The sequence below is a fragment of the Oryctolagus cuniculus genome, chromosome 5 (genome assembly GCF_964237555.1).
Source record: "Oryctolagus cuniculus chromosome 5, mOryCun1.1, whole genome shotgun sequence".
Classification (NCBI taxonomy): domain Eukaryota; kingdom Metazoa; phylum Chordata; class Mammalia; order Lagomorpha; family Leporidae; genus Oryctolagus; species Oryctolagus cuniculus.
This window is the reverse complement of record NC_091436.1, coordinates 10,614,839-10,628,675: the sequence shown is the minus strand read 5'-3', so window position 1 is coordinate 10,628,675 and position 13,837 is coordinate 10,614,839. Positions and strand designations below refer to the sequence as shown.

General features: G+C 47.5%; 1 protein-coding gene and 1 pseudogene across 21 annotated transcripts in view; both read left to right on the top strand.

Moving 5' to 3' along the window:
• The window catches only part of ARID1B (AT-rich interaction domain 1B), a 449,775-nt gene that overhangs the window by 213,697 nt on the left and 222,241 nt on the right, over window positions 1-13,837 (top strand). The window lies entirely within an intron of this gene.
• LOC103349940 (26S proteasome regulatory subunit 4 pseudogene) lies at window positions 6,870-9,227 on the top strand (annotated as a pseudogene).

Sequence of the window (13,837 nt, the reverse complement as noted above, 5' to 3'; positions counted from 1 at the left end):
CCTGCCTTCAAATGTTTCGTGCTGTTGAGAAATTAGCTGCCGTTTTGATGATGACCCTGTCTCTGCATGTACTCCACTGTCTGTCCGTGGTGGCTGTTAGGATTTTCACTAGTGACACGCTAACATTAAAGCCTTGACTTCCTGTGGGTCTTTTTTGGATCTTTTTTGGTTCCTCGTTGTTCTACACACGCAGCTTGAACTGTTATCTGCTTCTGGACAGTTATCTTGTGATACTGTCACCTCTGCTCATTCTGGAATTCCTTGATGTTGGTGTACTGGATTGATCTTTTCATTACTGTGTCAATTTTTTTTGCTATGAATTGGACTTTTTACTAAGTTTTTCCATGTTTTGTTTTTTTTTTTGTTGTTTGTTTGTTTGTTTTTTTTGACAGGCAGAGTGGACAGAGAGAGAGAGAGAAAGGTCTTCCTTTGCTGTTGGTTCACTCTCCAATGGCCGCCGCGGCCGGCGCACTGCGCTGATCCGAAGGAAGGAGCCAGGTGCTTCTCCTGGTCTCCCATGGGGTGCAGGGCCCAAGCACTTGGGCCATCCCCCATTGCCCTCGCTGTCCACAGCAGAGAGCTGGACTGGAAGAGGGGCAACCGGGACAGAATCCGGTGCCCGGACCAGGACTAGAACCCGGTGTGCCGGCGCTACAAGGTGGAGGATTAGCCTAGTGAGCTGCGGCACCGGCCTTCCATTGTTTTTTGCCTAGCAGATAACATTGGTTTTTTCTGTTAATTTGAGTGTTAAATTATTTCATTTTTAAAATATTTTTGTTTCAAAGCTTTTCTTTGTGCTTTGTGAAACAGAATGTTGGTTTTTAAAACTGTTTCTACTGTTCCTTTTCTTTGTTTCTCGTGGGTTGTCATGCGCTCAGCCAGTTTCTCTGTGTGCACATCTCTCTCAGAGAAGACGCACACACGCGTCAGGATGGAGGTGTGGTGGGTGATGTGTAAGCCTGGCTGCTGACACCCAGTGCTTGCTCCCAGTAGAGCACCTTGCCCTTTCTCGAGCCCCCGCACCCTGTGCGCCCTGAGCACTGCTGGTTCTGTGTCTACAGACACTCCCTTGGCGGGTGGCGGAGCTGGTGGTGAGACAGAGCCCTGGTTCTCCAGGGCGGCTACCCAGGCTGTGTCGATTTGCTCTTTTCTGTGCCCCTCACGCACTTGAGACTGAGCTAACTTCTCGCTAAGGGAGTCCTCCTTCCTCCATCTGCTTCCCAGTTTGCATATATCGCTGGTAATGTTTCAGTTACCAGTCACCTCGAGACTTCATTTCACTGAGATTCCCGTTGTCTCTCCCGTTTCTTTGGGTCAGGAATCTGGGGAGGGTGAGTTTCTCACTAGGCATCTCCATGTGGATGGAGTGTGTGGGGGTGGGACGTGGCTGATGTGCCCCTTTTATCTGGGCAAAGCTTGGCGATCTGTGGATTGGGCAAAAGGTCACGAAAAGGCACATTATCCTTTCCTTCCGTCTGCCCAAAGACTTTCGCAGAAACTTGTGTGAGGATCGCGGTGCAGCCAGGGATTCGGGTGAGCCTCCTAGGATGGGCCTGTTTGCTTAATGATCGTTAGAGTTCTCTGCACCTTGCCCTGGAGCTTCTCATTCCATTTATGAGTCTCCTGAAACGAGAACACTCAGATCCTTAGTTTTGTCTCCCAGTCCTCTTTCCCCACTCTTTGGAGGCACCGGAACACCTGGGGCACTGAGGAAGCCCTAGGAGCAGGGCTTGGGTCTCCTGTGCGGTGTGTGCTGGCTTATTAGGGAAACGACCCTGGAAGTTTGGAAAGTATATGGTGATGACTCAGTGTTCCTGGCAAACAGAAGTAGCGAGGAGAAGCGATTGTGCGTGCTTGGGGTGGGATCGCAGAGGCAGTGTCCACGGGAGGCTGAGTGGACAGCAGGCAGGACCGCAGGCCAACAGGAGGCTCTGTGAGTGAAGGCGACTTCTGAAGAGAAGTGGGCTCTCTATTTTTTTTTAAGGTCTTATGAAAGAAAGCTTCTGTGTCTGGACCATTTTGAGCTTTCTCTCAGGCAGTGCCTGGTAAGAATTGTCTGACGTTGTATTGATAGCAGCAGTTCACGTGGCAACAGCTCCTTTGCATTTAGCATTTGTGTATAGTGTGTAAAGGGAGATTTTTAATTTGTAGAAAATGTTCATGTATAATATTCAAATCTGGGAGAAGTAAATCTTTAAACTCTAATTGCAAGGCTGTCTGCTCATGTTTAATTGGCACACATTTAAATGATTTGCCATTAACTGACATTAAAGACCTCACTTAATCATTGTTATATTTTATTGGCTGTTGATTTTTTTGTTTACTTCTCTTTAGTTTTCAGCTTCCCATACATTGAAAGTTTTTCTCTTTATAAACAACTATCATTATCTTGGATGTTGTCTTATTATTTAGCCTTTCACACATTAGTGGATTTAATTGCATATATTTTTACAACCTAAAAATGTAAACAGTATTGACAATAAAAGTTAAACATGAGCACATAATTGCAGAACACGGGGTTCCTACTGAACTAGGTACTACCCGTTAAGTTCTCCATAGAGATTAGTCCATGCGCTGCCTGCTTCAGCTTGGCCAGGCTGCGGCAGCTGACCTGTTTATCCCTGGGTTTGCCGTATTCTAGTTGAAGTAGAACCTTTACTCATTGCATTTTGAGATGAGCTGTCCCCACTGCCTTGGGTAGTTTTTTGTATCAGTATTCTTTTTTTTTTTTTTTTTTTTTTTTTTTTTTTGACAGGCAGAGTGGACAGTGAGAGAGAGAGACAGAGAGAAAGGTCTTCCTTTGCCGTTGGTTCACCCTCCAATGGCCGCCGCGGTCAGCGCGCTGCGGCCGGTGCACCGTGCTGATCCGATGGCAGGAGCCAGGAGCCAGGTGCTTTTCCTGGTCTCCCATGGGGTGCAGGGCCCAAGCACCTGGGCCATCCTCCACTGCACTCCCTGGCCACAGCAGAGGGCTGGCCTGGAAGAGGGGCAACCGGGACAGAATCCGGCGCCCCGACCGGGACTAGAACCCGGTGTGCCGGCGCCGCTAGGCGGAGGATTAGCCTAGTGAGCCGCGGCGCCGGCCTGTATCAGTATTCTTGCCCCTGCTATTTTTCTGTCAATTTTTGTTAATTGTGGGCAGATGTCCTGAAGGCTTTTGTCTCTGACCTCAGGATATTCAGGCCTGGGGAAGAGATGATGCTAACTGGACTACTGAATGTTGTGAAAATGGTCAAGACCTGCTTAGTCTTCGCCACATTCTGGATGCTTACCATTTAATAGATGGATGGCCCATTCCAGGAAAATTGGACAATTGGAAAATTTGGGCTTATCAACCCTGTTTTGGGCTGAAGGTGGAGAGATTATTGCCAGGGATCCAGCTGCAGTTGTAGTTAGTAGTTACACACTGAGGGCTTGAGGAGTGAGAAGAGAGCCTAAGGCGATGGGATGGAAAACAGACCAGTAATCAGCAAAATAACGTGCACTCTTGGGCTAATGATTTAATCTGCGTGTGCCCAGTGTGTGCAGTACTTCAAAGTAATACCCTGTTGCATTAAAGGAGGGGCCTCCCCTCTTTTACTGTTTCCAGTCGTTCATGTGGGGGCCCTGGTGGTGTGCACACTGTTGGTGCTTTGTTTATCTCTGGGCTCCACTGCACACAGCAGGGTGGGGAGGGCGCGACATGCACCTTGCAGCCCTTTCTCCTCGCTCCTGCCCTTGCCTTCTCGGTGTATGGTTTCTGTGGGGCAGCACGCCCTCTCCTCTCTGCCAGAGAGTGCCTCATTGTACCAGCTGGTAGCTAAGGCCTGCCACAGGAGCTCTCCCACCTGGGGCCCTCGTCCTCTCATGTACAGCTGTCTGAAAGCCTCGGCAAGCTTGGTGACTTGTCACTTGCCGCCTCCAGCACACTGAGCTGTCCCGGGTGCAGGAAATGGTGACGTGTGCCTTGCTCACATGACACTCAGCATGCTGAGTCATTGGAGGGGAGGGCGGCTGCTCTTTGCTTTATTCCTGTGTGTTTGGATTTGGTCTTAGTTAACCTCAGTTGGCCAGTACCACACTTAACCCTCATTCGAGAACAGCAGTCAGTAATAATGGCAGTCCAAGGTGTACATTCTTAAACTTGGAGAAATATGCAATTTCTTTTCTTCTCTCTTCTCTTCCCTTTTCCTTTATTTCCTTTTTGTTTTTCTTTTCACTGCTGTGTATTCTGCTCCAGCACTTCGGACCCATGGCCACGTAAGGGCCGTGCTGTCACATGGATTGGACCATTGGCGATCACGCTTCCTCCACCTCTTCCCCACGGAGACCTTGATTCCTGTGACTCACTTCTTCTCCCATGCTTCCAGTTCCGTTTTACATTTAACTTATACTTTATCATTATTAATCTTTTTTTAAAAGATTTATTTATTTATTTGAAAGTCAGAGTTAGAGAGGCAGAGAAAGAGAGGTCTTCCATCCACTGGTTCACTCCTCAGATGGCACAACGGCTGGAGCTGCACAGTCCAAAGCCAGGTGCCTCCTTTGGGTCTCTCACACGGGTGCAGAGGCCCAAGGACTTGTGTCATCTTCCACCGCTTTCCCAGGCCATTAGCAGAGAGCTGGATCAGAAGTGCAGCACACAGAGCTCGAACCAGTGGCCATGTGGGATGCCGGCGCTTCAGGCTGCTGCTTTACCCACTACGCAGCAGCGGCTGGCCCCTCATTATTACTCTGGAGTCTGTGTATCTTTGTCCATTTGCTCTGCAGCACCATCCCTCCTCCTCCCACTGGCCGCAAGATGCTCAGCCGTGCTATTTCTCGGCTTATTCAGGTCTTCCACTAAACACTAGGGGGTAGAATTTCACACTTAGGGCTCCTAGTGTTCTGCTGCAGAGGGTCATCCTGTACCCTGGTGGCCAAGGTGAAGTGAGGACTCTGTATGGTTCCGAGATCCCAGGCGAGAGAAGAGGAAAGATAATGGTGTACTTTAACGGTCATCTGATAAAGCATGCTAATCTTCAGCAGCCAAAAGTGTGGGACGCCATCAAAGCTGTTCCTCTCCAAGCCAGTAGATAAATGGACTTTCTAAAGTTTTGGGTCCTCATTAAAGTCAGGACTCCCGAGGGCACACACTGGGTTTTAATCCTGATAGCTGTGTCGCTGTGGTCGAAGTACTTATCGTGGTCTGCAGAGTGGAGGTAGCCAGCCCGGGCAGCTCTGAGGAGCCTGGAGGTGCTGTGTGCTGCTCTGGCAGGGGCAGGTGGAAGTCAGAGTTGTGGCAGTAGCAGGCATTGTTGTCAGGCTGTTTCCCGTGCCGTGGGATCTTGTCTGCTGTTGCGTGTGGGGGGAATGGTAGGGAATAGAGATGCAATATTTCGTCAGCAACATCTAAGCTGGTTGTGTGTCTCTTTAGTGTAATTCTTGCCAGTTAATTTTAATTTGCAACCTTCACAGTGAGTCATGTAAAAGCTCTTACGTAGAATGTATTTAACTCAGGAAGCACTTCAGGGGAGTGCATGCCATCTGGCCAGGCCCCAGGCTCACTCACTTGGGAGTGCAGACAGGAGGAGGGGTTGGTGTTTGTTAGAGATGGTGGGTTCCTTAACTTTTGGTTTTATTTTAATATTTTTGATCTATTGCACTTAACGACAATTAGGTATCATAAATGGCTTGTCATGGCTAGTCATATTCATAGCCAGGATGATTAATGATTATAACCATAATAGTAGCAACAGCTAATATTGATGGAGAGTTTACAGATGAGCCAGGCACTTTGGAACCTTGTTACTTGTATCAATCCATTGAATTCTCACCACAAGCTGAGGAGGCCGTGAGGCTGTGAGGAGCAGACCAGACATGCCCGGCTGTCCTGGCGATGGCATGCTTGTCTCTCAGGTTCCTGGGAAGTGGGCTGCAGCTGTGTTTGAACTAGCGTAATCTACCACGAATTATAGAAAGAGTAGGAGTAATTGAAAATATGTTTAATAAATAGTAATACAATAATAAATTATTTTAAATGCTCTTTCTTTTCCCCAAAGAATTTTGGTCCTTCAAAGTTTATTGGATTTACATACACCATTTGTAAGCTGATCTTTATTTTTATACTTTAATTCACTTCTCACAGATGTATTATTCAAGTATGTATTTTAAGATTCTTAATCTTGAAATAGTACAAAGATAAATACTGAGGTTTTAATCCTTATCTAATAACAAACAAAATAATTTTTTAAAAAACCAACAGTTATGAACAATAACCTTGAACAAAGGTCATTTTCTTTCTAGTAGTAATATTTTATGTATAATATGTGAAGTATGTTCTGTAATGCGTAGTGTATAATAATTATGAAGGTAGCATATAAATGAGTGAATGCTGCAGTAAGTTTTCATTGTAGTTTCTTGTTTCTGTGTTTCCCGCTCCAGAATAGTAACTGCTTATGAATTTGACCAGGCAGGCTTATGAGTCTGTAGTGTCTCCTGTGGGAAAGCTATTGGATACAATGACAATTCCTGTTTTCCTTCCTGAATTTCTAAGGTTCTTAAGAGGAAAAACAAGCAAACAAAAGGAAAGTGTTAGGATCTCATCGTGGTTTTCATACCCTTTCCAAGTGGTTTACAATTGTAATAAAATATAAAAAGTGAATCACTGTTTGGTTACTTTTTTCATAGTCCTTGAATTTAGAAGATGGTTAGTTTGTTTTCACTGATTCTACAGCTTGTCCTACACGTGGGTTTTCCATTTTGGTGTGCCTCTGTGTGAGTTCTCTGTTTATTTTCCTCATCAGAAAGGGCACCCAGGGATCGGAGGGCAGAAGGCTAGCATCACCAGGGCAAGACCGCCTGGAGTGGACGGGGTTCTGAACCGCCTCCTGCCTGGGAGGCCTATGTGCTGATAGAACTTGGAGCAGCTGACTTACAGCAGTGGTGTCCTGAGAGCCCAAGTCAAGGTGGGCCAAAGTCAGAGTGGTGGTCATGGTCCTGGAGCTGGCGAGAAGGTCAAGGACACGAAGAAGTATAAATAGGAACCTCCTGTCCCAGCCAGAGTGAGGAAAAGTAGAAAGAACGGGACCGGATGCTGCCGTTGGCGACACCTCACACTCAGTGCTGTTAGAGAGAATTAAAGACTGTCTCCTCATGGAGGGAGAATGCAGTAGACATTGGGAACAAGTGAAACCATCAGAAGAGAAGCAGGGGGAAGAAGGAGCAAAGTCGATGACTGAGAGGGACCGCAGTGGCAGGAGGAACTTTGGAGATAGCGATGACAGCCACGCCATGGTCGCCGTCCATGGGACCAGGACACTACAGCAGCAGCCTTTCCTTTGTGGACAAGGATCTCCTGGAACCAGGCTCCTCACTCCGGCTCAGCTGCAAGGTGCGTGCTGTGATGGGGGTGTTGATGGATGATGACCCAGATCCCCTGATCACAGTGATGAAGGTGGAAAAGGCTCCCCAGGAAACCCGCGCCAGTACTGGAGGGTTGCACAACCACATCAGGAAATTAAGGAATCTGTGGAGCTTCCTGTCGGCTATCCAGCATATTAGGAGCAGATGGGAATAAAGCCCCCACCCCCACCCCGAGGGGATCATTCCCTGTGGTCCACCTGGCACAGGTAAAACCTTGTCGGCCGGAGCAGTGGCAGACCAAACCTTGGCCACTCTCTTGAGGGCTGTTGCTCTGAACTTATTCAGAAGAACCTAGGCGGTGGGCCCGAGCTCGTGTGGGAATTATTTTGTGGTGCCGAAGAGCACGCACCATCCATCATGTTTATTGGTGAAATTGATGCTATTGGGACAAAACGTATGACTCAGATTCTGGCAGTGAGAGAACTTCAGCAGACAATGCTAGAACTGTTGGACCAGCTGGATGGCTTTGATTCAACAGGAGACGTGAAAGTTATCATGGCCACAAACCGAATAGAAACTTTGGTCCAGCACTTAATCAGATCAGGCTGTGCTGACGGGAAGATCGAGCCCCTCCTGCCTGATGACAGGACTGAGCAGCGCATCTTTCAGAATCACACAGGCCGGCTGGCGCTGGCCAGCGCGGGCCGGCTCTGGCCGGCTCTGGCCGATGGTGCAATCCCGGACAACGTGATCTCTCCAGTGCTGACATCAAGACACTCTGTATAGAAGCTGGTCTGATGGGCTTGAGAGAATGCAGGGTGAAAGTAACAAATGAAGACTTCACAAAATCTAAAGAGACTGTTCTTTATAAGAAAACAAGAAGACAGTCCTGTGGGGCTGTATCTCTAGTGGACCACCGCTGCCTTCAGGATAACGGCTGGACTTTTTGCCTACCCCCGAGGGAGGTGCGGATGGCGAAGCTGCCCGAGGAACCCGTGTTCCAGTTGATTTTTATTAGCAAACATCCTGTATGTCTCTTGGAATGGGAGGTGTCCTTTGGTCACTGCTCACTCTGCTTCCCAATAAAGTCTGCTCTTTCTCATACAGAAAAACAAAACACTTGGGGCCGGCGCCGCGGCTCACTAGGCTAATCCTCTGCCTTGCGGCACCGGCACACTGGGTTCTAGTCCCGGTCCGGGCGCCGGATTCTGTCCCGGTTGCCCCTCTTCCAGGCCAGCTCTCTGCTGTGGCCCGGGAGTGCAGTGGAGGGTGGCCCAAGTGCTTGGGCCCTGCACCCCACGGGAGACCAGGATAAGTACCTGGCTCCTGCCTTCGGATCAGCGCAGTGCGCCGGCCGCGGCGGCCATTGGAGGGTGAACCAATAGCAAAGGAAGACCTTTCTCTCTGTCTCTCTCTCTCACTGTCCACTCTGCCTGTTTAAAAAAAAAAAAAAAAAAAAAGGCACTTGGGAGCAGCTGTCTTGGTTCTCCAAGGTGGGCATGGCCTGTTGTAGCTCAGAGGCCGCTGGACCTTGGAGGACTGACATAGCTATAGGGCAGCCCTTTGAGGCTCACTGGCACCAGCAGAGCACAGTACATCCAGTGCGGGGCATGAATGAACCATGAGCTGGAGAACGGGTTGTAGAGAGCAGCAGTGAAGTGGCATTCTTTTAATAACTCTGGGTTTAAAAAATCAACTGTGATAAGTAAAATGGTATTCAGTGGATTGAAAGATAGACTTTATTAATAGGTCTAATTCATATGCTTTCTGTAGAGAGTTAAATCTTTCTCATTTAACTATTTTAGGCCATAATTATATACATGGATGAAAGAGGGGGAAAGAGAGGGAGAGAAAACAACCAGACAGATTGATTGATATGCTCCGTGACAGGTATTATGACAAAAGAATAGGAGAAATTTCCTTTTATCCTCCAACTTTTAGCAGAAGTATGTGAAATGCACAGTGTGGTGACTCTGACCATAGGTAACTATTTCTATTTTGTGAGATGCTTGTGTAATTTCATTTGTTACTACTTGACAAATATGTGTGCTGCTTGGATATAAAATATATTAGACATTTCAGGCCGTAATATATTTCTCAGGTTTTTTTTTTTAAGAATTATTTATTTATTTAAAGAGTTACACAGAGAGAGAAGGAGAGGCAGAGAGAGAGAGAGAGAGAGAAAGAGAGAGAAAGAGAGGTGTCCTCCATCCTATGGTTCACTCCTCAATTGGATGCAACGGCCAGAGTTGCATTGATCTGAAGCCAGGAGCCAGGAGCTTCTTTCCTGGTCTCCCACGTAGGTGCAGGGGCCCAAGCACTTGGGCCATCTTCTACTGCTTTCCCAGGCCACAGCAGAGAGCTGGATCGGAAGTGGAGCAGCTGGGACTCAAGCAGGCACCGTATGGGATGGCGGCACTGCAGGCGGTGGCTTTACCCGCTACGCCACAGTGTTGGCCCCTCTTAAGGTTTTTATAAAATACTAGCTGTGGGGACGGCACTGTGACATAGCAGGTAAAGCTACCGCCTGCAGTGCCACCTTCCCATATGGGCGCTGGTTTGAGTCCCGGCTGCTCCACTTCCGATCCAGCTCTCTGCTATGGCCTGGGAAAGAGTAGAAGATGGCCCAAGTCCTTGGGCCACTGCACCCACATGGGAGACCTGGAAGAAGCTCCTGGCTCTTGGCTTCAGATTGGCACAGCTCCAGCCGTTGTGGCAATCAGGGGAGTGAACCGGGGGATGGAAGACCTCGCTCTCTCCCTCCCCTCTCTCTCTCTCTCTCTCTCTCTCTCTCTCTCTCTGCCTCTGGCTCTCTGTAACTCTGCCTTTCACATAAATAAATAAATCTTTTTTTAAAAAAATACTGGTGTTCAGAGTGGGTGTTGTGAAGTTTTCTCCCTAAGGGCGGTGCCAGAGCTGATTCACTATTAGTATCTCAATGTCCAACATTTCCTGAATATAGTTGAAATAATATTTATTCCACCAACAAGCAAGTAATTAAGTAAAGTTCAGAAACAAAATAATCTTGTGGCCGGCGCTGCGGCTCAATAGGCTAATCCTCCGCCTGCAGCGCCTGCACACCAGGTTCTAGTCCTAGTGGGGGCGCCGGATTCTGTCCCGGTTGCCCCTCTTCCAGGCCAGCTCTCTGCTGTGGCCCGGGAGTGCAGTGGAGGATGGCCCAGGTGCCTGGGCCCTGCACCCCATGGGAGACCAGGAGAAGCACCTGGCTCCTGCCATCGGATCAGCACAGTGCACCGGCTGCAGTGGCCATTTAGGGGTGAACCAATGGAAAAAGGAAGACCTTTCTTTCTCTCTTACTGTCCACTCTGCCTGTCAAAAAAAAAAAAAAACAGTCTTGCTTCTTTTTGAAATAATCTGTTGGCTTGTAGTTTTACTTTTGAGTTGACCTTGATAAATGTAGACCATACATCCCAAAGTTTGTAAAAATGAATGTAAATTTCAGATGTTATCTGTTTGTAAAATATATAGTCTGTCAAACATCTTCCTCAGCAGGCAATATAATTCTTGAGTGACACTTTCTCAAAGTATAAAATGCTGTTACATGTGCCTGGTTCTCAGAAGGCTGTTGTACCCTCATAGAAAGGAGAGTGTAGCAGCATGAAGAGTGGCAGGTGTGTAGATATCAAGATGCACATTTTAAAATGCTTGACCCATAGATAAAATTTTGCCCATAGATATCTGTTTGCTTTTTCCGAAAGTATTATTTGAGGGTTTTTAGCACAGCGACAGTAGAAACAGTGACCATTTGATCTCTTCATGAATGAGTGGGTTGACCTGAAGGCAAGAAAGGATCAGCTGTTGTAGCTGCAGATACCCGGAGTGTGCTCGCCGTGTTCGGGGCCCTGTTCCTATTTCCATAACAAGATGCCCTCAGTCACATCTGACGCATGTCTGGGTGGCAGGTAGGCAATGTGGGATCTTCTGATGGAACCTAAACTCTACAGCTTACTATCAGCAGTTTGGAACCCTCCCCCTCCCCCTCCCCCAAACCATTTGATTACTTGTTGATCTCACAGGAGTTTGTGATTAACTCCAGCCCTTCAAAGGGAGGAAATGAAACTTAACAAATAAACATACAAAGGAAAAAAAAATACTTTGATGAAACACTTTCCCCAGTGAAAATCAGTCCTCATTCTCAGATAATAAAGCAGTTTTGATTAAAAAAAAAAAAACATGAAGTATGCAAATCTATAAGAGAGACACACATCCATTATCTCCTACAACTTCTGTTATCTCTCACTACTTCTGGTCCATTCTCCAACCCTGCAGAGGATCTGGTCACCTGCCAAAGACCACGGTTTTCTCAGACAGGAGATCGGTTCCAGGCCCTGGCAGCGCAGGCTTTGCCCCCTCACTTACTCCCTTTTCCATTCTGTGCTCTGCTTGGTGCCATCTCAGGAGTGCATGAAGGGGCTCTCACCCGAGCTCTGCACCCCTGTCTTCCCTGGCACCAGCGCTTGGGCTTCTCCTTGCTGTGCTAGCCTGTCAAGAAGTCAGGGCTGTGCCTGAGCCTTAGGTCAGAGTGCCCTGGCATTTCGGTGAGCCCTCCCTGGGCTGCTCCAGTGGCAGGATCTGTCCCAGGTGACTTCCTCTCTAAGTGCCCAAGAAAGTGGGGCTGTACCCCATTGCCCAGGTGCACCTGTAGGCTAGTGAGGCAGGCATTGATCCCCTGAGATGATTTTTAAACACGGCTCCTTTCCCTTTCTCCTTTATTCCTTTCTTACCAAAAGAACAGTGTTTATGTACAAGCTACAGAATGAGCCAAAAGAATGGGAGGAATTTTAAATAGGCAACCTGTTCCTTATTTTGTTTTTTAAAGATTTATTTTATTTATTTAAAAGAAAGGCCCCCTGTTCCTTATTTTAAAAATTGACCCATTCGGTGTCCCGACTGAACAGCCAGCTGATTAGAATTCTTTGATGGGGGACCGACGCTGTAGCGGAGCGGGTTAAAGCCCTGGCCTGAGGCGCTGGCATCCCATATGGGCGCTGGTTTGAATCCTGGCTACTCCTCTTCCGATCCAGCTCTCTGCTGTGGCCTGGGATAGCAGTTGAGGGTGGCCCAGGTCCTGGAGAGGCTCCTGGCTCCTGGCTTCGGATGGGTGCAGTTCCGACTGTTACGGCCATCTTGGGGGTGGGCCAATGGATGGAGGACCTCTCTATCTATCTCTACCTCTCTCTCTAGCTCTGTCTTTCAAACAAATAAAGTAAATCTTTAATAAAGAATAAAAAGAATTCTTTCATGGACAGATGTTGTCCCAAATAAGTAGCAGAGTTTTGGTAACTGTTCAGAGAAGACTGCATTTCAAGCAGTAAGAATTTATTGGTAACAGAACTTTTGGTTATGTAGTGCAATATAAGCATTAAACTTTGGGCCAACATCTAGGGCCCTGTCCTGGGACACTGAGCATCTTGGGATTAGAGCCCCCACCTGCCACCTCACGAGCCCTATCCATGTCTAGTCTAGACCTGTGTGCAAAATTCTTGAGAAAATGTGCTCAATGATAGTGCTATACTAGCTGGTATAATGCTATAATAATAGCTTAGATGACGTTATCAGCAGATTAGTTGAAGAATCTGTACCCCAGTATGTGTTCTTGTGTTATTGGTATGGAAGCAGGGTTATCAGATAAATACAAGACACCTGGTTAAACTTCATCTTCAGGCAAACAATGAATAATTTTGTAGTAAAAATTTGTTCCATATATTGCATGGAATACATTACATAGAACATATTACTGAATCTGGCAGTGTTGTGTGGGAGAGGAATTCACTTTGGCCATGGAAAGGGGCCTTCCTCCCTGTGAGATAAGCTGCTGAAAACCCCAGGACCCCACGCCAACCCGGCACTGTTAGTTCTTAGCTCTCCTAAACTTCTGAGCTCAAGTCTTTAACTCTGTAGCACACTCATGCACCCTCTGAGTAATAGGAGTGTTTTGTACCGCCCCTCCCACCCCAGTCCTTAACTTTCCTCTGGAGCTTGGCGTAGGGTAGTGATCTCAGTCACTATCTCATGCCTGTCTGGTGCAGATTCCTGGGGCTGCAGCAGGAGGGTGTGTGGCTGAGCATTCCAGGGGTTCCACGGTGCTTCTGAACGGGAGTCTGTGAACCCGTCTCCAACAGCCTACCGCGTTCCTGGTGGGTCTGGGAAGAGGTGGGCCATAAAACAGAAGAAGCAGTGCTGAACACCCAGGGCTACAGGCTGCGTCCTGTCAGGTCCGTAGTGTGGTGTGAGAGCTAAACTTCACCTCTTCCCTGCGCTGAGCCTCCATCTGTTATCTGTAAAACGCACTTCCACACACCCTCCGGTTCTTACGGAAATCAGAATAAATAATAAATCGAAACATGTCACAGTATTTGGTGAATTTTGGTGTAGTTTAAGAGGCTACTAGTATTACTGTTATGCTGCAATTTGTTTCTTGGAAGTTTCATCAAGCTTTTTTTTTTTTTAAATGTGAATTTTAAACTTTAACAATGCCTTGTATTAAATTAGA